This window comes from Lissotriton helveticus, chromosome 5_1, assembly GCF_964261635.1.
Source record: "Lissotriton helveticus chromosome 5_1, aLisHel1.1, whole genome shotgun sequence".
Classification (NCBI taxonomy): domain Eukaryota; kingdom Metazoa; phylum Chordata; class Amphibia; order Caudata; family Salamandridae; genus Lissotriton; species Lissotriton helveticus.
Genome location: NC_136065.1, coordinates 1,524,467,680 through 1,524,494,832, shown reverse-complemented (window position 1 = coordinate 1,524,494,832; position 27,153 = coordinate 1,524,467,680). Strand labels below are relative to the sequence as shown.

General features: G+C 47.0%; 1 protein-coding gene across 23 annotated transcripts in view; it reads right to left on the bottom strand.

Moving 5' to 3' along the window:
* LOC144755528 (polymeric immunoglobulin receptor-like) overlaps positions 1-21,450 on the bottom strand; it is a 348,962-nt gene extending 327,512 nt beyond the window's left edge. For 2 of the 23 annotated variants that reach the window (XM_078644549.1, XM_078644544.1), the window contains exon 1: positions 21,227-21,386. The gene's annotated coding sequence lies outside the window, so the exon portion shown is untranslated. Of the gene's footprint in view, positions 1-21,023 lie in introns of all 23 variants that reach the window. The other 21 variants (XM_078644548.1, XM_078644561.1, XM_078644541.1 and 18 more) reach the window with 20 other exon arrangements.
* Between the last annotated feature and the right edge of the window lie 5,703 nt (positions 21,451-27,153).

The window sequence follows — 27,153 nt, the reverse complement described above, 5'->3', positions numbered from 1 at the left end:
AGTTCTCCTGAATGTTTGCCACGGTTTCCCGTGCCTCTGCTGCTGTCAATGATATTAGTGATGTTGACCTGGCCACAGGAGTTGTTGTTGGGTTATCTTGCATGTCACGTATCTCCGCCTGGCTGTAGTTCAGTGGATGCCACCTGGTCATGTGACGATGCATTGTATGGTTTCCGTAGCTATATTTTTTATCAGTGCCTCTAGATAACCGGTCTTTACAAATCAGGCAGGTGACATACCTAGCATTTACTTTTTTTTGCCCTCGAGGGAGTGAAAAAAACTGCCAAATAAAGCTGGCTTTCCGACGTGAAACCCGGGGCAACTCCTGTAAGAACTGTGGTCCTTCGGTCTCCTCTTCCTCTAGTTCATTCTCTTCCTCCTCTGTCTGGCTGATAAACTGGGGAGGTGGTCCTCTCTTCCCATGAGGAGGTGGAGGTGGTGGTGGGGGTGCACCAGCTGAAGCAACTATTGAAGCCATTGCTCAACTCTCAAAAATGGTCTTTCTCTCACAAAGATGAAAGTCAGAGTGAGGAAAGAAGGAGGGGTTTTCATCATTTGGGAAAAACAATATTTCTAAACCAATGAAAAGTGTTATTTTTAGGTCACCTGACCTAGCCTTACATCATTATGAAACCAAAAGTGAAATGAACCAATGAAAAGTTTTATCAACAAGTCACATGACCTCTTACGCTTAAGTTACGCGCTGCGGAACGCGCCCCGGATCGCTTCCGGTTCGCTGCGCTTCGCGCCTCGGTTCGCGCTCCGGAGCGCTTCCGGGTGCGCTAACGCGGCGCGTCATAAGACGCATTACGCGGTAACGCGATACGTCGCGCTTTCGCGACGCGCCGCGGATCGCTTCCGGGGAGCTGCGCTTCGCGTCTCAGTTCGCGTACCGGAGCACTTCCGGGTGCTCTAACGCAGCGCGTCATAAGACGCATTACGCGACAACGTGATACGTCGCGCTTCCGCGACGCGTCACGATGTTGATTTCTAACGCGGCAGTTGCGCTAACGGAACGTTTACCGGTTCGCGGACTGGGTCGCGGCATCAAGATGAGCTAACGGGAAGCTTCCCGGTTCGCGAACCGGGAGCGAACAAAAAAAAAGTATTAAAAAAAAATTATTAATAAACATATAAAATATATTTTGGGATTTAAAGAAGAATACATTTTACAGCTACAGATATTAGCTTTTAAAAACCAATGAAATTCACTGAAAAAACCATAGGTTATAGACCATATATAGTTAGGAATTAGCATTTACAAAACCTTGAAAATTCACTGAAAAAACCATAGGTTATAGACCATATATAGTTAGGAATTAGCATTTAAAAAACCTTATTTTACTCACACAAAACCATTGAAATTCCATATATAGTTAGTTGTACTAACTATATATCGCGCACCCGCAATCCACTGCTGATGATGTCACATATTACATCATTCATGACATGGTCAGTGACATCACTGATGACATCACTGATGACATCTCAAATGACATCACTGATGACATCACTGATGACATCTCAAATGACATGTGTCCCGGTGTAAAGTGTGTGCGCTCTCTGAGTGCGTGTGTGAGATCGGCCTGCACTCCCATAGGAATGCTTGGGGGATATGTGTGTCCATGGTAGTTCCTGATGTGTGGGGAGTGCAGGGTCGAGTTTGGTATGTGCGAACCTCTGAGAGTAAATGCTGTGTGATGATGTGTCCGGCTTTACTGTGTCTAGTGTGGAAGTGCCACTTCTAGAAGTTGGCATGTCTGTGCAGTTAATGTGATTTAACTGTCTGGCTTGTGATTGGCTGGAGCTGGCTGGTGTGCCTGGCTCCAGGAGTCAGGATGGGTCTGCCCCGGTGGTGAATGGGGAGATTTGCATGTTGATGGCAGGGAGGGGCTGCACCTGGGACCTGAATAGGGCTGGGCCTTCCCTACACAATGCTGGATCCGCCCCCTGTGGTGCGACTGATGTCCCCAGACTGTCCTGTGAATGCTGGAGGACTTTCCTTTGTTGGGAGCTGCTTGCTCCATCTTTTGATGTCCAGGACTTTGTGGACCCTCCTGCCCTCTTCACCTATGGGGGCTGTGTTTCTGGGACCTTTCTTGTTGTAGGGGTCATTTCTGGGGCCGGTGGTTTTGGCTGTGCCCCCGGCGCCTCGTCGGCGCTTTATTTTCCATGTGTGGGCGGAGCGCTGTTGTTTTCCCTCGGGGGAAGTGCTCCTGCCCTTGTGGTTTCCAGCGCGGGTGCCCCCAGCTTATTTAATTAATTATTACTGCGGGTGCCCACCCTGCTTATTTAATTAATTAGCATCGCAGGTGCCCATCCCGCTATTTACTTTATATACTGAGGGAGCTCACCCCTCATTGTGGCCCCCGAGAGTTCACCGCTGCCGCCCAAGTTGTCTGGTGCAACGTTGCTGGGCCGCTGCCTAGCGTGACCCGGAAGTGAAGGTGGTGGGCGGGGCCAGTGCTTGAGAGCACGTCCAGAGCCTCGCGGGCTCCCATTCAAGTCTCGGTCCCCGAGGAGAGAGAACCGGGTGAAGGACAGCGCGTTCGTGAAGGCAAGGCTCCTGGAAGTGAGGGAGAGTCCCACCAGTGCCACAGAGAGAAGCGGAGGGGCTCGAGGCACATTGCCGGTGCCTGCCCCGCCGCGCGAGAGAGAGAGCCTCCCTGCGCCTGGCCGGTAAGTGAAGCTGGCTGGTGGGGGGGGGGGTAGTAGGGAAGCACCCTGCCAGTGCCTCCCTTCAGGGAAGCCTCGCTTGACAGAGGGCTGCCCCAACGAGATGTCCCTCATGTGCGAGGCACCCGAGTCTTGAGTGGCCCGGTCTAGCAGCGGGCCGCTCCAACGTTATGGCCTCATTATTCAGAGCCGGTTGGCTCCAACGATTGGGCATTTCTTCTCCAGAGTGGCCACAGTTATTTCCAGAGCCAGTGGGCTCCACCAATGGCCACATTTATTTAAAGGGCCCCAGCAGGGGGGTCCCACGGGCCAGACAGGCCCATGTTCTTGCCCCTAAAGGCCACAGTTCTAGGGGGGCCTGTGTATGTTAAGAGCCCTGTGTGGCTCCCACCCTCCGCAGCATCTTTTTCTACGGCCTTGAGAGCTCCAACATGTGGTAGTTGTTTCCAAGGACCAGTGAGAGCCCATGTCACAGTCTTGATTCCCAGCTGCCCAGCATGTAGTGGGCAGCTGCACCATTTAGGTTTTCTTCCTAGGGACATGTCTCTGGACTCAGGAGTGAGTCGCACTCCTTCATCCCTCCTTTGGCCTCCTACAGCTGCGCAGCACTTAGTGCCAGCTGCAGCGTTTAGGCCCTGTTCTTGTCCTCAGCTGCCCAGCAAGTAGTGGGCAGCTGCTAATTTTAGGTTTTGGCGCAGTGGCACAACCTGGACCTTAATGTGATTTATGTACTACTTTTTGGGCGTTAGGAAATGTACCGTGTAGTATGTTTTGCGCACCCTGTCTTGATCCCTCTAAATGTATTTTTATGCTTAGGAGGTTGTGTTTCCTAGTATAGGTTATGCTAGTGAGTTCATTGATCCCTGCATGATATATGCCTAAGGTGTTGAGTATTGCGTAGGGTGTACTTACCTTTTACCAGTAGTTACTGGTTGTGTTCTACAAGTGCTATTTTATGCTACATTTATCCTATGTTTTAAGTGCTAATTTCTACCAAGTTCTATTCCTGAAAGTGGTCCATGTGGCCCTGTCCCACGTATATAATCCCCTGTATATTCCGTCCGTGCCAGTGACACAGTGTAAATTGTGTGTTTGTTATCTAAGTGTTTTGTATAATACAAAGGCAATTTTAAATATAACCTTGTGTGAAGTTCCTTTAGTGGGGGGCCTGGGATGTTGCTGCTGGTGGGTGCGTGCACAAATGCTTTACACATCGCCTTCGGGATAAGCCTGACTGCTCGTGCCAAGCTACCAAGGGGGTGAGCAGGGGTTATCTTGGCGGGTGCCTTCCTTGCCATGACTAGGGTGGTGGTTTCTGCCTGGTTTTGGCGCAAGCCTTAGCCAACCAGAAATCCCATTTCTAACAGCAATTTACACAGAAGGCAAAGTGTAAGCTGCATCTTACTTCTCTTCAAAAGCATCCATATTATGAACTCAAAAGCAAGCTTATGTGGTTTGCCCATCCACAGGGAAGTCCAGGACCAGGCAGGCCTTTTGCTGCAGCAGGTATTTTCCCAGTAGCCTGGAGCTGTTGGAAGACTGTTTTGAAAGACCAGGGCGCTCCAGGTGCCTCTGTCACTGTCCCACCTGCTCAGATTCAATGCAGCAGGCACTGCGAGGTTTCAAGCAAGAAAATGGGAAAGAGCGGGACGTAAAAGGAAACTTGAGTGAAAGCGATCAGGGAGGGGGAAGAGAAACAGGAGAGAAGGGAGACAGAGAATGGATTCATGGAAGGAGAGATATTGCTAGAGGAGATGAAGGGAGCAGGGCTTTTTGCCAGGGCTGCTTTTGGTTCCTCAGTCCGCCCGAGGACGTCCATATTAGGAGGGATGGGGTATTCTTCTCCACTTAAAGGTTTGTGATAGCGCATCCAAACATGAGAGCTTCAGTGGGTGATGCGCCGTCCATGTGACTGATTCAATAAGCAACAAGATATGACCAGTATGCCCATGAAGAGGAACATCCTTCTCTCCTTTTATCATGAAGTGCAGAGCCCCATCCCTGTTACACGTGTGTTGTGGGAGGTGTGTGTAGTTTCATGATCGAGGTGGGGACAAAGGAATGTTAGTTTGTTGAGAGAGACATTACTAATGGGGCCGAGGACACAAAGTATGAGCTTTATCTTGTCTGAGTGATGAAACAATATTTTGATAAGTTGTTCCCAAGCAAAGCCCATCCTCATGGCTCTACTTAGGAAACAGTCTAACTTTGATGGGGCTGCTTTCTTTGGCAGGTAAATTTTTTTAATTCTAATGCAAAGCAAACATCATAAAATGACCTTGGAGTGAATGGTAGGCAGATATTTCGGAAAAATTCTAAAGAGAACGAACCCTATCTAGTGGGTTGGGCAGAAGGGGCTACATGTGCGGGGTTTAGTAGTTAAAATTAGAGGGTTCTCACCGAAGACAAAAGAAAGAAAAACAACTTGGCAAACAAATAATTCAATAGTGTGTGGAGTTATCAAATTGTGATTATGTTGTCAAAGGGGGTTATGCATTTAATCGCTAATGTTACTGCATCTTGTTGACTCGATGAAGTCTCAATATTGGAGCAGTTAAAGGTTAACCAATCTGTTTGCTTAGCATGCTGTTCATATTGTACTGCAAGAAGAGCAAACGCTGTTTTGGCACAGCAGAATTCACTGATAAGATTATAAAATCCCCTCTCCGTTTCTTTCCTTTCTGTAATCAACTAAGAGAATGCTTCAGTAGTTAAACTTTGAGAACAATTGCTGTTAACTATTTGTGTTCAATTAGTTTCTCTTTTGAAATTTCCGGGGTTCTACATGGAAAAATATGCCATCGTGCTTGCAATGGTGTGGGGCCAGAAATGGCAGAGTTGGAGTGGAGTCTTGAAGAACACAGTCAAAACTAATTAGTCCCTGGCCCGTCAATATGCATGTGCTTCATTTCTATACATTTCGCCCCCAAGGGAATTAACAGTAAAGGATCAGTTTACAGTAAATTTGTTCAGGCTCACTTTATTGATAACATACAGTATTTGAAGTCAACCATTGTGAATAAGGCACCTGATTGCTAGGTGTGGCCAGCAAATTTAAGGGTAAGGTGGCTCAGGTTATTATTGCACTTGTGGAAGAGATATTTGCTTAGCCGGATGATCATAATTTTGTTTCACCATAAAATAGCTCAGAGGGAAATTGTGCCAGCTGCACAACGCCTGGAGGTCACAGCCTGTATACTAATAAAACAGTTCAGTGGGTTAGTAAGTTTGTTAGAGAGATCTTCAAGTAACATGCAGGTTACAAGCTTTATTCCTTGCACAAACGCTGGATTATGCGCCCAGTGCTAGCAGTTGCATGTGACCTGAATGTCATAGGTTTGTACCTGTGCTGGTTACAGCCAGGCCTCTCATTCATCAAGGGCCGGTTGAGTTGAGGAGTGATAATCAATTATTGTTAAGAGGAACAAAACAATTTACCTTGTATTGTGTGCAATATGAGTTGTTGTTAAAAGTGTTGTAAAACAAAATTATTTAAATAACTAAAGACATGCGCAGCATACATTTACTTACATACGTACTTACACACACACACACACACACACACACACACACACACACACACACATATAGAGCACACATGGAACTACATACCTTATATACATACTGAGCTGTACAAACACACATTTTGTAACTCTGTTTCTGATTCTGGAGCCAAGTGTGGAAGTGGCCAATTGGCCTTCTTTCACAGGCTCCCATCGGGGCACACCAATGGATTCTTGAAGTGTAGCTCAGCGCCGCTGGGGACGAACCATCAATGTGTTTTGCTGTGTTTCGCTGTGGGGAGCAGTATGCAGGCTGTAGCTTTGCATTGCGTAACACACTGTAGGGGCAGATTTACTCAAATCTCACGCAACACAGTGCAGCAGCAAAAATGCTGTGCTGCAATGCGCAAGAAGAAGAGAGCAGGAGAGCACCATATTTACAGAAATATGGGTCTCTCCTCTCCCCTACACTGGTGCTGATTTCAGCTGTTGTGCGCCACACACTTCCCTTTGTGCCTTAGTGCAAGGGTGTCTGAGTGAGTCTAGCATAGGTTTTGAACTGGAAGGGTACCCCTCAAGTACAAAATACTATGCTCAAACTTACTTTAAACCGTTTTCCGCTTTGCATGTGTGCTGTACAGTGCAGGACACTTACAAAGTCGGAAAAGGAAGGAGAAATGAAAGCATTTCTCCTTCACAGCGCCTACTTGATATGAGTGCTATTTTCTGACCCTAAACGCTATCTACTTTTTTTTTAACTAAATAGGGATTAGCGTCAAAAAGATTGGGTGCTTGCATGGGAATGCCCATGCACCACCCATGGTACGCCCCGTTGGCGCTAAGTAATGCAGAGCAGCATAGCGCTGCTTTCCATTCCTTTACAAGTGATTTTCAAGTCCTAAATTAGTTTAGGGTTGGAAAGTAAATAGGTCAAAATGATTTTGTCACATTTGCATCACTTTTGTGGCTCACACACAGAGTTAAATCTTAGTAAATAGACTCTCATATCTGCGGTCACCGTTGCATATGTCTCCATGTATCGCATGGGCACACAGTGAGAATAATTCATTGTGGCTGGTGAAGAAACAAGGTTGGGAGTAAGAGTCACTCCAGTATCTGGCTGAGTTCCATTCTATGACAGCATTAAAACTTGCAAAATTCACTTTTTGACCTTGTCGGATTGTTCTGACGATTTATGATCGTAAAAGTGCTTTCAATATGAAAAGCTTATCTCCGGGTGTGGACTATGGCATAGAATCACCAAGCTCTGACCATTGAACACATCAACTTTGCTTTAAAATAAAGCTCAAGGATTATTGTAAAGCAAATTAATATATTCGGGAAGAGTACTGAAGCTGCAAATATTAGCACTTTGAAAAAACACCTGTTCTACTTCAAGCATCACCAAAAGTACTACAAATTCTCCCAAACACTTCATCCTCTTGTCCAACAAATCATCACTCAAGTAAAGCACACGGGCACCATACTAAAACTACTGACATCTTGTAGTAGCAGCATTACTGTTAACAGCTTCACCTCCAGATATCAGTAAGGGCCTGATTATGAGAAGAGCAGTGTGGTATACCCGGGAAGAAATGTATTTCCCAGTAGAGAGGATTAGAATTACACATCCCCCGACAAAAACAACAAAGCCCATGTGCATTTGTAAAGATTGTAGGCTAACTGCAATCACTTAGGGACATTTTGAACTATTTTAAGAAGATTTGGGATCAACGCATATGTCAGAGGCTCAGAGTTCATACAGAAAAGCATAGCTCTCAAGTAATCTGATTGTGTTATTTCACACAGCGGGTATCTCAGATTATGCTCATCTGATTAGCTTATCTTTCACACATCAGGCCTGTATCTGGGTTCTTCGAGTCTCTGACCTCAGACAACAGAGAAATTGCTAACCTTTGAGAGATCATTTGATAGGCTGAAGGCACAAGCAGCAGTGCTATCTTTCAGTTTATAGAAGGCAAGCACTCGCCCGAAATAAAACAAGACTATTGCATAGCTCTTAACAATTTTTGTGAATCAAGCCTCCAGAGATATTCTTCGGGATATACATTTTTTTAAAGGATCATTGTTAGAAATGGGGATCTCTAGTTGGCAATGGTTTGTACCTTTGTCCAAGTAAGGATCATTCTGCCTAGTCAGGGTAGGATGGATACACTTCAAAAATAACCCCTGCTCATCCCCTTGGTAGCTTGGCGCAGGCTTATCTGAGAGGTAGTGTGTAAAGCATTTGTGCATGCATACAGTAACAGGGGCGTAACGCAGGCCCCCGCAGCCCACGCGGTGCGGGGGGGCCTGAAGCTCCAGGGGGCCCCCTCGGCACTGCACTCTGTCCGGAGAGCTCCTAATTGAGCCCGGAGGGGGCCCCTCTACATACCTTGCAGGGATGCCCCCTCAATTTTCGTTACACCAGTGTACATTAACACAGTGAAAACAATACTAATGGACACCACACAAGTATAGAAAAATAAGCAAAAAATTTTCTAAACCAACAAGACCAAATTCAACAAAAATCCAACATACAATGCTGTAAAAATAGTTTTTTCCAAGATAACCTTCAATTTGCAAGAATAGCTGAAAAACACAGATCTTCCGAGTTGGTAGCTCGGTCAGGGGATACCACAATGCTAAAATGACAAAGTCTAACAGTTCCTGCCGACTGAGTCAGTCCGGGCCAGCTAAAGATCTGGTCTGGCAGCTCAGTGGACCAATGCTTCCACTGCAGGGACCTGTGTTCGACCTCATAGTCACAGGTCCAAATCCTGGTGGGTCCACTCAGCCTGTCATCCATCTGAGGTCATAAAATGAGTACAATTGAGTTGGGTACCAACAAACATCTGTTATTCAGCGCCAAGATACCTTCGGGTGAACATGCGCTTTACAAAGACACGTTATGTTTATGTTATGGTAAAGTGTCAACAGACTCATAGAGAGTTCCTCCATCGTTGTGGCCGAACTCCTTGGTACGAGTCAGTTAGGGCAACCGTTGCAGTTGCGAAGTGAAGTGGAAGCGGTACAGCGTCCTGTGCCCTCACTGTGCGGTGCAGGCAGCAGCTCGGTGAGGTTCGTCCAGGGGCATCTGTGAAGCCAAGACTTATGATGCGGAGTGAGGCGGTGCTCGATGTGGTACTGGTAGGTCACGGTGCAGGCGACGGAGCCGGTCGATGTTCGGTTCAGGCAGCGTGGTGTCGGTGACGTCTGGGCTGAGTGTAGCGAAGTGATGCAGAGTGCATTGCCCACAGGACGCGGTGCAAACAATGGCTTGGTGAGAGTCGCCCAGCAGTGTCTATGAGACCATGGATGTGGTGCTGCTGTTCCCTCTGCTGTGCCTTCAGGACACGGAACCAGCGACGGACTCAGTAACAGAATTGGCTGCTCATCTTTTTTTCTGTGGTGACTAAAATCAGCGGATCCAGAGATGGTGCCCAGAAGGATGGTGAAGTCTTTGCTGTTTCTGAGACTTCTGGAACAGGGAGCAAGCTCTACCTGAAGCCCTTGGATACACACAGAGTTTCTTCCCTTGTCAGAAACAGCTACTGTAGGCCAATCCCAAACATCACACAGCAAAGGGCAGTACTCCTATTCCAGCTTCTTCCAGCTCTTTTCCTTGGTAGAAGTTCCTTTTAAAGTCTAAAAGTGATCCAAAAGTCTGGGGTCTAGACCTCACTTTTTATAGAAAAATTCCTTTGTTCTCTGATGGTAGAGAAGGTCTCTGCCCAGCCAAAACCAGTTATGTCCTCTCTGGTGCAGCTGCCAGGCAGGAGGTGAAGACAGCATTGTCCAAGGCAGACTAAGCCCATTCAGGTGTGAAAGAAATCTCCTCACTCTAATCTGTGTGCAGCCCAGGTCTATTCAGCCCAGCTCTGACTCCCCCTGGAAAGGCATGCAGCTCACCACCCAAGTGGCATTCTGAACACAATGCACATGTCCAACACCTGTCACTCCAAAGCCAGACATTCAATCCACAAACCAACAGAGGCACATAGGATGGCTAAGCAAGAAAATTGCCACTTTCTAAAAGTGGTATTTTCAAATACACAATATAAAAATCATCTTTACTAAAAGATGCATTTGTATATTCTGAGTTCAGGCATACTAAACTCCACCTTTCTGCCTTGTCTCAATGGGAAGTTATATTTATAAGATGTTATAAATAAACTCCCATTGTAATCGTGTAGGACACATAGCCGTTCAATAGAGAAAAACAAAATGCACTGTATTTCACTATCAGGACATGTCACACACCTCAGTATATATCCAACCTTTCACATACACTGCACCCTGCCCAGGGGGCTACTTTCGGCCTACCTTAGCTGTGTCTTACATGTAGGAAAAGGGAAGGTTAGGGCTTGACAAGTGGGTGCACTTGCCTGGCAGTATCAAACAGTGCACAGACATTGCAGTGACAGGTCTGAGTTACATTTAAAAGCTGCTCATGTGGGTGGCACAATCAGTGCTGCAGACCCGCTAGCAGCATTTGATTTACAGGCAATGGGCACACAGTGCACTGTACCAGGGCCTTACAAGCAAATCAAATATGCCAATCCTGGAATCACCAATCCAGAAACGCAATTTACAGGGAGAGCATATGATCAGCAGTGGTAAAGTTCCCAGTCATAAAATCAAGAAAAACAGGGTCCAAAACAGGAGGCCAAAAAGTAAAAAGTCTGGGGATAAACCTGATGGAAAAGCCAGGTCTAACAACATTGCTAAGACAGAAAAGCAATTTGTATGTAACATAGATTTCTTCTTCGCAGACAGCAGAGCAACCACTCAGATTATAAATATTGTACAGATCAAACTAATTGACAACAGGGTTATCAACAAATACATTATAGCAGTGCTATAACCTCTGAAATCATAGCCCCCGTACTGACAGAAATTTACAGCTCAATGTTTCTCACTGGGATCTATCCGATTATTTGGAAAAATACCCTTCTCAAACCCCTCCTAAAAAAATCCTCATTGGACCCTTAAGACACCAAAAACTATAGGCCTATTGTTAGTTTGCCTTTTGCGGCCAAAGTGGCCGAAAAACTAATGAATACCCAAATCTCCCAGTATATTGAAAACCACCACCAACTGGATGATACCCATTTTGGTTTTCGCAAGAGTCATAGCACTGGGACAGCCCTGATCAAGGCCTCAGATGAAATAAGAACCATCCTTGATCAAGGAGGGACGGCAGTTCTCATTCTGTTGGATCTATCGGCCGCATTTGACACGGTCGATCATAACATCCTGATCGACCGTGTCATTGCAATGGGTATCCAGGACAAAGCCAGAGACCTGCTGCTCTCCTGTCTCTCTGGCCGTACCCAGATGGTCACATTGGGCAATTTCCACTCTGCCCAAATGACATTACTGTGCGGTGTTCCTCAAGGCTCATCCCTAAGTCCGACGCTTTTTAATATCTACGTAACGGACTTAGCCAGACTCATCAAGTTGCATGGGATGGGCCTAACATTATACGCAGACGACACCCAGCTGGTACTGGCGATAAAAAACAACGGAGAAAGGATTGCAGACAACTTCCAGCACGGCATGTTGGCCATCAGTAAGTGGATGGCCAACAATTGCCTTAAACTTAACTCCGATAAGACGGAGGTTATGATCTTCGGCAAGCTTTATCCGATTTGGTCAAGCTCCTGGTGGCCCTTAGATCTCGGCCCCCCACCCAATCCTGTCCCCAAGGTTAGAAACCTGGGAGTTATCTTTGACGATAAACTGACCTTCGCATCCCATGCGAATGCAATCGTCTCCGCCTCTTTCTATAAACTCAAAACCATTAAAAAGATCCTCCCGTACCTCCCTCCTAATTCAGGAAGAATGCTGGTCACTGCTTTTGTGATGTCCTCTCTGGACTACTGTAATGGGCTCCTTATTAATGCTCAGCAAAAAGTCATTCAAAAACTGCAATCAGTGCAGAATGCCGTAGCCAAAATGCTGTCAGGTACCCCGAAATTTAAACTCATTGCCCATGTAATTAAAAGCTACCACTGGCTTGCGGTGAAGAACCGAATAAAGTTTAAGGCACTGTGCATCGCCTGTAAAGCTTCTCGGAATTTAGGACCTAGGCTCTTCCAACGCATACCTACTGTCGGTGCCAAGGACCAAAACCGCCTCTTGGGGCGATCGACGTTTTGTTGTCTCCACAGCAAAGCTATGGAACTCCCTTGACCTGGAGATCAGATCAAGCCAAACTTTGATGGCATTCAGAAGAAAAATAAAAACCTGGTTATTTAATCAATAAGTTCTCCTCCCCACTGTCCTCCCCACTGTTACGTCTGCAGCGCCGAGACGCCCTCGGGCATTTGTGCGCTTAACAAGTAAAAAAAAAAAAAGAAGACACCATGTAATGCAGGCATATTCAATACTATGATTATTAAAAACAAACCTCTTTACCAAAACACTCCAGCCTTGCTGACCTCTAAATGCTTGTGGTAGAGACATGTTCTGTCTAGGTCTGTTACCCTGCACACCCTTTAGTCAAGTTTTACCCTGATTGCTAATTCCTTATAACTGAGTTAAGGTGTTTTGCGTGCTCCTGCGTAATGGAGTGTGGCCCTCAGTATACAACCTTTACAACGAAACTTTTACTACGAACTACCATTACAACACAACTTTTACAACGCAAACTATTACAACGCATTGCTCTGGGGGCGCTCTAGGATAGGGAATAGGTTAATTTACTATCCAATAACCTTCCCTACTATCCACGGGGACTGGAGTTGGAATAGTAAATTAAACTATTCACTATCCAGCGCCCAAAAGCATTATGCGTTGTAATGGTATGCGTTGTAAAACTTACGATGTAAAGGTAGGCGTTGTAAAGGTAGGCGTTGTAACGTCATACATCCGTGGTCCTCACCCCCGCTTAATAATTGCAAGTTTGAGGACACAGAAAAATCCGGCCCTGCGCTGTTCACAGCAATGTCCCTAAGGCTTCCACTGATTCATCATTCTTTTGTTGATTCACTTAATAAACAAAACGTATAAACACAAACAAGTTTCAGTGATAATTTCTATTTTATTGTGAATAAACACATTAATTGTTTCCAAATTTAAAATACAGTGACGATCTCCAAATAAATGTTTGAACTTGATGAAGCTCAAGCTATGTAACAAACAAAAACGAAGTTTTTGGAATGAATAAACAAATGAACCAATGCATTTCGGGTTATAAGAGACCCTTCTTCAGGGGTACATATAACAAATTTACATCAAAGTTATACATCAATGGGCAACCGATAGCTGCCTTCCTCTGGAACTACAGGAAATTAAAAGAACAGGAATTAAAAGAACAAAGACATATGTCACTGTTGATGTTTGTATGAATAGCTGAATCACAAAATAAGCGTCACTAGAATTTGCACTCACAGTTCCCAATTTGTGATAACACCAATGTGAAGAACAAACGAATGGAAAGAAACATTTGTAAAAATCCAGTATGGTGCTTTGCGGTAGGTACTTGAAGATACGTGCAGCCCCGCGCTATCTGTGCAACTCTATTTCGTGAGTTTCAAGACAATACACCCTATGTGAAACATGGGTGCCTTAATCACGGCTATCGAAACCCCATGTCATAGAGTGCCTTACGAATGCGCCTAAATGTACGTGTATTCAAAAACGAGCAATACACAAAGACAGTGAAGTAAAAGCCAAGATATTCATTTTAACCCCTTCCATGCCCGTCCGACGTCACGGTGGGCGTGTGCGGACGACGGCCGGGGGCCGTCCGAACGACGCCCACGCCATAAATCACCCGCACGCCGCGGTCAAGGGGTTAATGCTTACCCAAAGGAATAGCGCAACGTAAACAACGGTCTGTCATACAAGAAACAAGCGATGTCAGTATGAATGACAAGAGAACAATCCCCGTGTGCTCAAACACCTAGTGCACAATATATGAAAAACGACGTCTCGCCAAAAGGTTGTTACATCGGGTTACCACTCTAAAAAACAAATGCAAAAACACACGTTGAATGCTGGCTCGTGGAACAACCAAGTGGGACCCATAACCCAACACGTATGGATACCGTCTTACCTTTATGTAATGGAGTTACGTGTACGCTCTAAAAAATCATAATGAACAGATGTGCGTTAAGTAATACCTCATAAACAGGTTTTAGAATGACGCACAAGTGTTCGAAGGTAACCGCAACTCACTATTTGGATTGGGTCGCAATTTGACATACCTCATGAATTTTATTAAAGAAGGACGCAAATACTGACCCACTATGAATCACAGTCATCAGAGAATGGAGGCCTGCTGTGGTCAGCAGACCACCATGTCTCTAATTGCTTTTAAATAAAGCATTTTTTAGATGCAACCGGTTTACCTTAAATGAAAATTAGATGTGTTTGTAAAATAAAATAATGATGGATGCCGTCTTAGCTATATGTAATGGAGTTATGTGTATGCTCTAAAAAAACATAATGAACAGATGTGCAGCTAAGCAATAACCCATAAACAGGTTTTAGAATGACACGAGAGTGTTGGAAGGTAACCGCAACTCACTATTTGGATTGGGTCACAATTTGACATACCTCATGAATATTATTAAAGAAGGACGCAAATACTGACCCACTATGAATCTAAGTCATCAGAGAATGGAGGCCTGCTGTGGTCAGCAGACCACCATGTCTCTAATTACATTTAAATAAAGCATTTTTTAGATGCAACCGGTTTACCTTAAATGAAAATTAGATGTGTTTGTTAAATAATGACAAATATAACTAAAGCATTTTAAGAGTAGGGTCCCATGGGGACCTCTTCCTATTTGTGCATGACAAACCACTATGCGTGTGTAGTTGAAAAAGCATTCATGTTTTTGCAATTGGATTTCGGTACCAAATTATCATTACATATCATTCCGATCCGATTGGTATTAGGAAGGAATACCCTAAACATGGCCAAATAATTTGGTATACAGTTACAAACCCAAATCGCGATTCTGTAATTGTTACTGAATCACAAATTGGATTTATTACATACCAAAGTGCCTTTTTGCAGATGCATATGGCCTGATTACGCAAATTAGACCATTTGTGAAAGCAAAAAAGACTTCTTACATCTATCTCTCTGTTGCATAAATTGATTCTATGGCACCAAGTGGCTATGTGGATGTGAACTCATGCTAAACTTAATATAACATGAGCAGGGTCAGACTGTCCAAGGGGGCAATCAGGCAGTGCTCTTATTGCCCTGCCTGACAGGTCACAGCGTGGGCCAATTTATTTGGCAGTTATAGGCTGGTTTTATGGCTAGGTGGGCGGTTTTAAAACTTTTTTTGCTATTTGCTTCGTTAAAGAACTTTCGTCACTTTGCCTTTGTGAATCAGGCCCAGAATTTTCAGTGACAGTTCTTCTACCGGAATACTTAACTCCATATGATGTGTGTTATCCCAGGGATAACTAGGCTGTCTAAGGCCTGAGCCTGTATGAGTTGTATAAATGATGGGATAGCTGTGCAACGTAAATGTAATTTACATACATTATACATGTTAAATCAGCAGGTTATAGAGATATGCAGTGCCTCATATTATGAAGCTCACTCATGTTCAAGCTAAAACATCTGAGAGGCTTAGGGCTCAGGCAGGTGAGCTCTCTCTTTCACATCACATAGATCATACATGCACAAACCTGAGACAGCAGAGATGCATTTCAAGACAGTTACGTCTCTCAGGAATAAAGAACATAAGCAATGTAATTTTAAGAGAAAAAACCACCTGTGCACATACATGGGTCATGGCCATTTTGTAATGATTTCTCTTTAACTAAAAGAAAAAAAAACTCCAAGATGGCTCCGCTCATGCTTGTGCATGCACAGTGGTCCTCGTGTAATCAACTTTGTTTATGTGTGTTCCTTAACGGCAGCCATCTTTGAATGTTTCTTTTAGTTTAGGAAACAAACGACCACGATGACCAATATGAAAGAATGTGCATGCATGCTTGGCAATCTGAGAATAGTTTAACAAGCATTGGCATAGCCAATAGGTCTCGCTTGTGGGACCTTATAATTATTTTGTTTTGCAGCACAATATCCTTGTAACTAAATACTTTTAAGGTCCCACAAGCGAGACCTATTGGCTATGCCAATGCTTGTTCTGCTGTAGCTTCTGTGTGAGAGTGAAGCGTGCTCTGCTTCTGGGTGTGCTGTAGATTCTGTGTGTGAGAGAAGCATGCACTGCTTTTGGATGTGCTGTAGCTTCTGTTTGCGAGAGAAGTTTGCACTGCTCCTGACTTGTACCTGCTTTGTGAGAGAAGACTCCACTGTCTGTGTCTGCTGTAGGTGCTGTGTAAGCGTTAAGCTTGCACGTCTTCTTTCTATGGTGTAATTGCTGCTGCTTTCTGTGTTGTACCAGTTCTGTGAGAGAAGCATGCACAGTTTTTGTATGTGTTGTACTTGCTCTGTGAGAAGCCTCTGCTGTTTGTCTCCTGTAGCTGCTGTTTGAGAGAAGCTTGCACTGCTTCTTTCTATGGTGTACCTTCTCTGTGAGATCGAGTCGTGCACTTCTGCTCTCTGCGTTGTACCTGTTCTGCGAGGGAGGGAGGCTTGCATTGCCTCTGTTGTACCCGCTCTGTAGAGGGGCAAGCCCCCACGTGTCTGTTGTATCTGCTCTAGGAGAGCTTCTGTATGTGTGCACCTCCTCTGCGAGAGGGATGTGGCTCTGATATATCCGTACTCTACACCTTACTTGATAAACCGTATCCCACTGTGCGGCGGCCGGATGGATTGGCGCTGGGTTTCACTAGTGTCGGAGGTCAGGCCGGTCACCTGTGCGGGCGAACTTGAAAGCACTGTGTCCCCGCTTGCACTAAAGGAGCCTAGTCTGCGTTGGGCGAGAGTCTGGCCCCCGCCTCCACTCGCTGCCTTCCCTTCCCATGTATGGATGTCTGTACATAGGCAAGATGTGAGCGCGCCTCCATGGCCCAAAGCGGCCTGCCAAGCTCTCGGAATTCCGGACGTCTTTTCGAGATAAGATAGTGTAGCTCCGCAGTCGGGGGGCTTGTGAGCCTTCGAGCATTACAACGCGTCCCTCCAAAAATTACAAGTGAGAATGTTACAAAAGCAAACGTTACGTTACATGAGAGAATAGTGACAGTTGTGCAAGTATCAAGAGCAAACAAAATACAAGAGGTAGCAAACGATATGTTCTTAGAGGAAACAAGCTTCTCGGCATTGCTGGTTGGGGGAGTGGGGGGGTGGGTGGGGGAGCAGCAGGCAGATGCGAGTGGAGCGCGCGCTGGAGAGGGAGGGGGTGGGAGGACTAGGCAGCGGGAGAGAGGGAGAAAGGAGCGCGAGGGAGGCGTTTTTAGATACATGAAGCCAAAATTACAAGTGAGCATGTTACAAAAGCAAACGTTACGTTACATGAGACAATAGTGACAGTTGTGCAAGTATCAAGAGCAACAAAATACAAGAGGTAGCAAACGATATGCAATAGCATGCCTGGGGGAAGCTGGCTGGGGAGGGGGAGGAGAAATGAAAGGAAGGCTGTGTTTGCGGGGAGAGAGAGGGGAGGTGCTGGTGTGGAAGGGGGAGGTGCTGGTGTGGGAGGAGTGCTGCTACGGCAAGGCTGTGTTTGTGGGGAGAGAGAGGGGAGGTGCTGGTGTGGGAGGGGGGAGTTGCTGGTGTGGGAGGAGTGCTGCTAGGGGAGGAGAAGCCCTGGCCGTGAATGCTCGTGCATGTTCACGTGAACTGCAAGAAAACGCCAGGCACTGCTTCTTTCTATGGTGTACCTTCTCTGTGAGATCGAGTCGTGCACTTCTGCTCTCTGCGTTGTACCTGTTCTGCGAGAGAGGGAGGCTTGCATTGCCTCTGTTGTACCCGCTCTGTAGAGGGGCAAGCCCCCACGTTTCTGTTGTATCTGCTCTAGGAGAGCTTCTGTATGTGTGCACCTCCTCTGCGAGAGGGATGTGGCTCTGATATATCCGTACTCTACACCTTACTTGATAAACCGTATCCCACTGTGCGGCGGCCGGATGGATTGGCGCTGGGTTTCACTAGTGTCAGAGGTCAGGCCGGTCACCTGTGCGGGCGAACTTGAAAGCACTGTGTCCCCGCTTGCACTAAAGGAGCCTTGTCTGCGTTGGGCGAGAGTCCGGCCCCCGCCTCCACTCGCTGCCTTCCCTTCCCATGTATGGATGTCTGCACATAGGCAAGATGTGAGCGCGCCTCCATGGCCCAAAGCGGCCTGCCAAGCTCTCGGAATTCCGGACGTCTTTTCGAGATAAGATAGTGTAGCTCCGCAGTCGGGGGGCTTGTGAGCCTTCGAGCATTACAACGCGTCCCTCCAAAAATTACAAGTGAGCATGTTACAAAAGCAAACGTTACGTTACATGAGACAATAGTGACAGTTGTGCAAGTATCAAGAGCAAACAAAATACAAGAGGTAGCAAACGATATGTTCTTAGAGGAAACAAGCTTCTCAGCATTGCTGGTTGGGGGAGTGGGGGGGTGGGCGGGGGAGCAGCAGGCAGATGCGAGTGGAGCGCGCGCTGGAGAGGGAGGGGGTGGGAGGACTAGGCAGCGGGAGAGAGGGAGAAAGGAGCGTGAGGGAGGCGTTTTTAGATACATGAAGCCAAAATTACAAGTGAGCATGTTACAAAAGCAAACGTTACGTTACATGAGACAATAGTGACAGTTGTGCAAGTATCAAGAGCAACAAAATACAAGAGGTAGCAAACGATATGCAATAGCATGCCTGGGGGAAGCTGGCTGGGGAGGGGGAGGAGAAATGAAAGGAAGGCTGTGTTTGCGGGGAGAGAGAGGGGAGGTGCTGGTGTGGGAGGGGGGAGGTGCTGGTGTGGGAGGAGTGCTGCTACGGCAAGGCTGTGTTTGCGGGGAGAGAGAGGGGAGGTGCTGGTGTGGGAGGGGGGAGTTGCTGGTGTGGGAGGAGTGCTGCTAGGGGAGGAGAAGCCCTGTCCGTGAATGCTCGTGCATGTTCACGTGAACTGCAAGAAAACGCCAGGCTGAAACCCCTTAGTTTGAAGAGGATTTTTCCGACATGAATTCGATCCTATCCATTCCTGCGGAATGGGACAGGCTCGACCTAAAAACCATTTTAAGATGGTTGTCCAGTACTGTATAAGTGGATGGTATTTAGAGCACAAGGTGGTTGGGGGGCAGCAGTGGCTGCTCATTTTTTAAGAAACAAAATGGAGCATCAGAAGCAGAAAGAGAAAGGGAGAGAAAATTGTCCCACGTACTTGCAACGTAAGGTCTGAAGACAGCCATGTCTCTAGTCTAGACAACCTGTTTCCAGTCAAAACATACAATGAGGGCGAAATGGGAAACATCCTTTACAACAAAACTTTTACCACGCAGTGCTGTTACAACGCAAGTATTACAACGAAAACCTTTACAACGCATTACACTGGGGGGCGCTCTAGGATAGGGAATAGTTTTAATTTACTATCCAACACCTTTCCTAGTGTCCACGGGGACTGGAGTTTGAATAGTAAATTAAACTATTCACTATCCAGCACCCCCAAGTGTAATGCGTTGTAAAGGTTTGCGTTGTAATACTTGCGTTGTAACAGCATGCGTGGTAAAAGCATGCGTTGTAACGTCATATATCCGGGCGAAATGCTCTTTAAGGATGACAACTGCAAGAGGCGAGCCAAGGATCAAGAGCTGGGGTCTGATATAAGCACAAGGCCATCAAATCATGAGCAAGGAGTAGAGGCAGCGATCAGTCTGAATCTACGGCCTGGATTATGTTTGGCCCAATAAAATATGCTTTATTTATCTGTCTTATAATTACTACGTGTAGCACTAATTCTGTGAGTGTGGAACTAATGTTTCCCAAATGTGAAATAACGAAACAATACTTATGATGCCGTTGAGCCATTTCATTTCCATGACCCATTACCATGACTTATCTTTTTATCAGCATTAACACCAAACCAATAGCTCTTCAAAATAAATTCAAGCAGCAGGTTTCATATCCTTACCGTCGGGGAAAAGTGTTTATTTTAAATGTGCTAACCTAAGAAACCATGACTATTTTAGGCTAAAATTATATTAGAATGTTCTTGGCAATAGTCGTTTTGTATGCTGTATTTATGTACTTCTCATTTAGGCAAAATGCTCTTTCAGAGTGAAAATAAAATGCACCGTGTTTGGAAATTGCATTTACTATGTCACTTGTGTTTTATTGCGTTACCCCGATATCAATTTCATGATTTTGAATTAACAATTCATGAATTGTTAATTCAATTACAAAAATGAATTTGTAATAACAAAAGAGCACATAGCAGCTTAGAATAGATCAATCACTTTGCTCCTTAATTTGTGTTGCACCCTCACTCGTGTTTGTATTTAATGTAAATACTATTTTTTATAAATGCATACGTTATTTCTTAAATGCTGGCTCGTGTATTGCCTCAAATACTCACTGCTACTTGCAACGGCAGTTAAGGTGGATACATAGATATAAATGTAAAACTAATGTATAGGAATGCATCACTCCTTAGTGCATAGGGTGGCACTACATAATTCCACATGAATCCATACAAATAGGACTTTTCATTATACACACGCTTACCTGCTAAATACAAAATCCCAATTTCCCTCTGTGACACTGCAAATTTCCCTGAGGAATGTTTAAGTTGGACATTTTCACCTACAGCAGCAAACCACCCAGGGAATGTCCTTGTGGGGTGCTACCATCACCTGAATTCAATTTATGGCGAAAAGCCACCGTTGTGAAACCACAACGCACTTTCCTTTAGTATCGGTAAGCCTTCACGTCGTTTGCTGTCACCCATGATTTATTGCTAATGCAGCATGTTGTCAGCGCGACTGTTTTCACTCACCCAGGTGTCTCGCTGTGTCTGCCTGTGTCTGTGGTGACACTAGTTCTCCACTGTCGCTTTATCCCTGGCTCTATCCGATGAGGCCTCGACCTTACCCCTCCTTTGCTTGCTGCCCTCTCTCTGCCACTTTCGTTGCCAGTAACACATTAAAAAGCAAGAGTGCGTTGAACACACCTACTTCGTCGAAGACAGAGAAAGTCTACCTTTGGATGCCTTTCCCTTCGACGGAGGCTGGAAAGACCGGAGAGCGCCGCTCTCCACCTTAGCTGGCCAGCAATTGCGGTCAGTGAAGATGTTAAATGAAATTGGAACAACACAAAAGGTTCCGTTTCACAACACCGAGCTCTACTTTAAGCACCCAGTGCCAAGCCACGCCTTGCGCGTGACCCTGAGCCCTGTACCAGCCGTTCCCTGCCTCCCCGTTTCTGAGCACGCATATAGGTTTCACTTTCCTGTAAATCCCCGACCAGGTAGGTATATGTAAAATAAAGGGACGGGCACAGAAACCCATACAATGGACGGTGAAAGCACTCTCTCTCCTGGGCCTGCCTCACCGAAGACACGACGAATACCCGCTGGTAGAGCACGGCCAGCATTTCATGTTCTTGCTGCGAGGGGTCTGTAACTGAGAGGAAGATATTTTCAAGGGTAAACTACCGTAGTGTAGTTCTGTGTATGCAGCTGGAAAACTTTTTAAAGCAAATAGGAGTGGACTCACATGCATGGAAATGATCCGTGTGTATGTCATGACACGTGCTTTTAACAGGCCAATTGAGCTGAAGCAGAGCCAGTGATGTCTTAAGTACATTTGTGCACCGGCCTTTCAGAGGCACCTGTCTATTCGGAAGCCTCCTGTTTTGCGATAGACAAATCTGCCTCTACAAAGTTTCAATTATAATAAAATACAAAAAGAATGTGAAAAATATTATTAAGATTTTGTCATATATAGGGCACAGGTTATAGTTACTTGCGATAACTCTAAGCTACATTTCTATGGTTTTGTGTGTGTAAATTCTGAACCTAACTATAAGGGTCCCCTATACTGTCCCGTAACCTTTGTCTATCTATCTATCTATCTATCTATCTATCTATCTATCTATCTATCTATCTATCTATCTATCTATCTATCTATCTATCTATCTATCTATCTATCTATCTATCCATCTATCCATCCATCCATCCATCCATCCATCCATCCATCCATCCATCCATCCATCCATCCATCCATCCATCCATCCATCCATCCATCCATCCATCCATCCATCCATCCATCCATCCATCCATCCATCCATCCATCCATCTATCTATCTATCTATCTATCTATCTATCTATCTATCTATCTATCTATCTATCTATCTATCTATCTATCTATCTATCTATCTATCTATCTATCTATCTATCTATCTATCTATCTACCTACCTACCTACCTATCTACCTATCTTTCTATCTATCTATCTATCTATCTATCTATCTATCTATCTATCTATCTATCTATCTATCTATCTATCTATCTATCTATCTATCTATCTATCTATCTATCCAAAAATGCATAATCAAACTCCACCAGCAGTTGATGGCGTGCAATGTGATCATCAGTGTTGCTGCTGAATTGTGTGACCGCTGCCAATGTCTCATATCAAATCAAACGTTACTAATTCGCAGTAAAAAGCGGCACTCGGGAGATGGTGCAAAATCCAAATTTATTTGGTAAGTCTGAATGAGTACATCAAGCAGGCATCCCCCCTCCTCAGCCCTGTTCAGGCTCCGGGGACCACATCCCCCAGGGCAGTGTGTTTTTTAAAGGGTATGTGATGAATATTCAATTTTATTGCAAGTGATGTACAACGCTTGGTGAATGAAGGACTCTGAACTAGCATGCCTAAAGAATATTTTACATCAACTGTCCTCCACGGCATCCTATCCTTATGTGGTTGATATTATAAGATATCAAAAGTGGTCATCATATATAGTTTGTCAAAATTGCAATAGTAGACTATGTTAGAGTCCTGCAGTGCCATCCTTGTAGATTTCTTCAATCATTTCACACCTGTTTAGTTCTTTATACATGGCTAATTGCTGTGATCTCATAAGCATAGGAGAACCATGTGGTATAAGATAAGTATGGAGCTTTTCTTGAATTGCAATCAGCTGCAGGACCACTTAAAATATTAATCAGGACAAGAAGGAAGTACGCATCCAGGAGTGAGAAATTGTGCCATGGATGTCTCCAAACATAATTTGTTGTTACTCCATGGGTAATACAGGGTTTATAGCCTTTAGCTCACCATTAGGCAAGAGATATGCCTCTGTCCTCTGCACCGGACTCACTCTAACATCCTCCTTCCCTGACCCTACTCCTCCTGACCCTCTCTTCCCTGTTTGCTATATCTTGTGATCCTTTTGCTTTTCTACCAGGGAGAGATAGGCAAAGGCACTGGAGCAGGGACATGCAGAGGGTGAAAAAGTAAGACAGAGACACTCAGGGGTGGTGCTGTCTTTAGTGCAGCAGGCGAAGTGGCACCAGGGCCCTGTGATGTAAGGGCCTACTGCACCTACCTGTGACTGCCTTGTGCTACCCAACCAGAAGACAGGGGATCCATTTCCTTGATTGATTTAGGGCTAATTGAACACTTTCTACACTTCTGGTCCCTCATACATACCTGCCTGTCCCATAACACGAGTCAATCAATCAATCAATCAATCAGCAAATTTGTATAGCGCGCTACTCACCCGCTAGGGTCTCAAGGCGCTGGGGGGGGTCGCTACTGCTCAAACAGCCAGGTCTTGAGTTGTTTCCTGAAGGAGAGATGGTCCTGGGTCAGCCCTAGGTGGGTGGGGGGGGAGTTCCATGTCTTGGCCGCCAGGTAGGAGAAGCATCTTCCTCTGGCGGTGATTCTGCGAATTCGTGGGATGGTGGCGAGGGCGAGGCAGCCGGATCGGAGCTTGCGGGTGGGTGTGTAGAATGTGAGGCGGCTGTTGAGGTATTTGGGGTCCATTTCGTGGAGAGCCTTGTGTGCGTGGGTGTGGAGTCTGAACGTGGTCCTCTTGCTGACGGGGAGCCAGTGCAGGTCTCTCAGATGGGAAGAGATATGGCCATGAAGGGGGATGTCCAGAATGGGTCATGCAGAAGCGTTCTGTATGCGCTGGAGTCTTTTCTGGAGTTTGGCTGTGGTTTCAGCGTAGAGGGTGTTCCCGTAGTCCAGTTGGCTGGTTACGAGGGCCTGGGTGACCGTCTTCCTGGTTTCGGTGGGGATCCACCGGAAGATCTTTCGGAGCATGTGCAGGGTGTTGAAATAGGATGACGAGATGGCGTTGACTTGCTTGGTCATCGTGAGGGTGGAGTCCAGGATAAAGCCCAGGTTGCATGCATGGTCTGTTGGCTTGGGGGCGGTGCCCAGGGCAGGGGGCCACCATGAGTCATCCCAGGCAGAGGGGGATGGTCCTGGGATGAGGACTTCCGTCTTGTCTGAGTTCAGTTTCAGACGGCTGAGCTTCATCCATTCCGCGACATATTTCATTCGTTCCTGGAGGCTGGCGATGTTGGGGTCGTTGGAGAGGGAGAGGATCAGCTGGGTGTCGTCGGCGTAGGAGATGATGTTTAGGTTGTGTTGGCATGCGATGGCTGCAAGAGGGCTCATTTAGAGGTTGAAGAGGGTGGGGCTGAGCGTGGATCCTTCCGGAACGCCGCATATGACTTCGGTGGCCGCGGATCGGAACGGGGGGAGTGGGACTCTCTGGGTTCTTCTGGCGAGGAACGAGATGATCCACTCCAAGGCCGTTCCTTGGATTCCGGTGTTGCTGAGGCGCTGTATAAGGGTGCAGTGGCATACTGTGTCGAAGGCTGCTGAGAGGTCCAGGAGGATAAGGGCAGCTGTTTCCCCGTTGTCGAGCAGGTACCTGATGTCGTCTGTAGCTGCAATGAGGGCGGTCTTGGTGCTGTGGTTTGCTCGGAAACCGGACTGTGTGTGGTCGAGGGATCCGTTTGTCTCGAGGAAGGGGGAAGAGTTGTTTGTTGACGGTCTTCTTGATGACTTTGGCAGGAAAAGGGATGAGCGAGATGGGGCGGAAGTTCTTGAGGTCCGTGGGGTCCGCGGTGGGTTTCTTCAGGAGGGCGCTGAGCTCGGCATGTTTCCAGCTCTCCGGGAAGGTGGCGGATGCGAAGGAGCTGTTAATGATGTCCCGGAGTTGGGGTGCGATGATGGAGTCGGCTTTGCTGAAGATGTGGTGTGAACAGAGGTCGGTTGGGGAGCCGGAGTGGATGGTGTTCATCGTGCGGGTGGTGTCTTCGGTGCTGACCGGGGTCCAGGTGCAGAGGGTGGTGGTGGGGGGAGCTGGTTCGGTGGTTGGGTGCGTGGTCTGTGCGCCGAAGCTGTTGTGTATGTCGGCGATCTTGCGGTGAAAGAACGAGGCGAGTGAGTCGCAGAGGTCTTGCGAGGGTGTGATGTCGTTGTTGCAGGCGCTGGGGTTGGAGAGCTCTTTAACGATGCAGAAGAGTTCCTTGCTGTTGTGGGTGTTGTTGTCCAGACGTTCTTTGAATATTGTCCTTTTGGTGGTGCGGATCAGCTGGTGGTGTTTGCGGGTGGCGTTCTTGAGGTTTGTCATGTTTTCTGTTGTCTGGTCGTGGAGCCAGGCTTTCTTGAGGGTGTGGCAGGTTTTCTTGGAGTTTTTGAGGTCGTTGGTGAACCACGAGGTTTTCTTGCTGCTGGGAGGGTTCTTCAGTGGCACGAGGTCATCGGCGCAGTTGTGGAGCCACTGTGTGAGGTTGCGGGCTGCTTCGTTGGGTCCCTCGTGTTGGTGGGAGGGTTCTGGCTGAGGGAGGTGGTGAGTTTGTCAGCGGTGATCTTGCTCCAGTTTCTGTGGGGAACCTGTTGCGGGTGGTGGTGGGTCGTGGTTCTCCTGAAGTTGAAGTGGATGCAGCTGTGGTCTGTCCAGTGTAGTCCGGTGGAGTGGCTGAAGGAGATGTGCTTGCTGGAGGAGAAGATGGGGTCTAGCGTGTGGCCGGCGTAGTGGGTGGGGATGTTCACCAGTTGCTTGAGTCCGAGGTTGTCGAGGTTGTCCAGCAGGGCGGTGGTGTTGCTGTCATTGTTGTTCTCCAGGTGGAAGTTGAGGTCCCCCAGGAGGATGTAGTCTAAGGAGGTTAGGGCGTGCTGGCTGACGAAGTCTGCGATAGCTTCGCTGAATTTTGTGCGTGGTCCCGGGGGTCTGTAGATGAGAGTGCATCCGAGGGTGGTCTTGGGGTCGGTGTGTCTCTGGAAGTGAAGGTGCTCGGCGGCGGTGAGGGTGTCGTCGGAGTTGGTCGTGATTCAGATGGTGTTTCTGTGGACGATGGCGATGCCTCCTCCGGTTTGGTTGGTGCGGTCCCTCCGGGTGATCTTGAAGCCATCCGGGATGGCTATGGCGATGTCGGGGTCTGAGGAGGCGTTCATCCAGGTTTCTGTGAAGAAGGCGACGTCTGGTGATGTTGTGTCGAGGAGGTTCCAGAGTTCGACGCCGTGTCTATGGACGGTGCGGGTGTTGAGCAGGATGCACTTGAGGTGAGTGTTGCTGGTGCCTGGCTTGGCGGGAGTGGTGCAGGTTCGGAGGCAGGTGAATTTGCAGGCTTGGCAGGTGAAGGGTCCGTGGGTGCGTTTCGGGATGACTTGGTAGCAGGCGGGGTTCCGGCCGGCGTTCAGTGCGTCGTAAGTACGTCGTGTGGGCTGGCATCGTCGGGGGCCAGGGGTCCTGGCGCTTGGCGCGGTCCAGGCACGGACGGGCACAGACGGGCCTGTTAGCGGCGCGGCCACCGTGCAGCCTCCATATGAGGCGAAGTGGGAGGGAGGAGCAGCTGGGAGGCGGGAGTGGGGCGGCCAATGGGCAGGGGGTACAGAAAAAAGTGGGCGAGGCCACGGGGGAGCAGCGGCGGGAAGCGGGGAGCAGGGGGGGCACACACAGAGGGCAGGGATACAAAACACAGTAAATACCAAAAATAAATGCACAATTCACAGATGTGGGCAACAGCAGTGGAAAGGAGGAGGTAGCAGCAGGGGGACACTGGAGTCAGGGGCGAACCTGCGGCGCTGGGGGCAAAGACGTCATCACAGCGGAGGAGCCGTGCGGTGTGGGGGGTGGCCTGGGGTCAGGTCACACTCA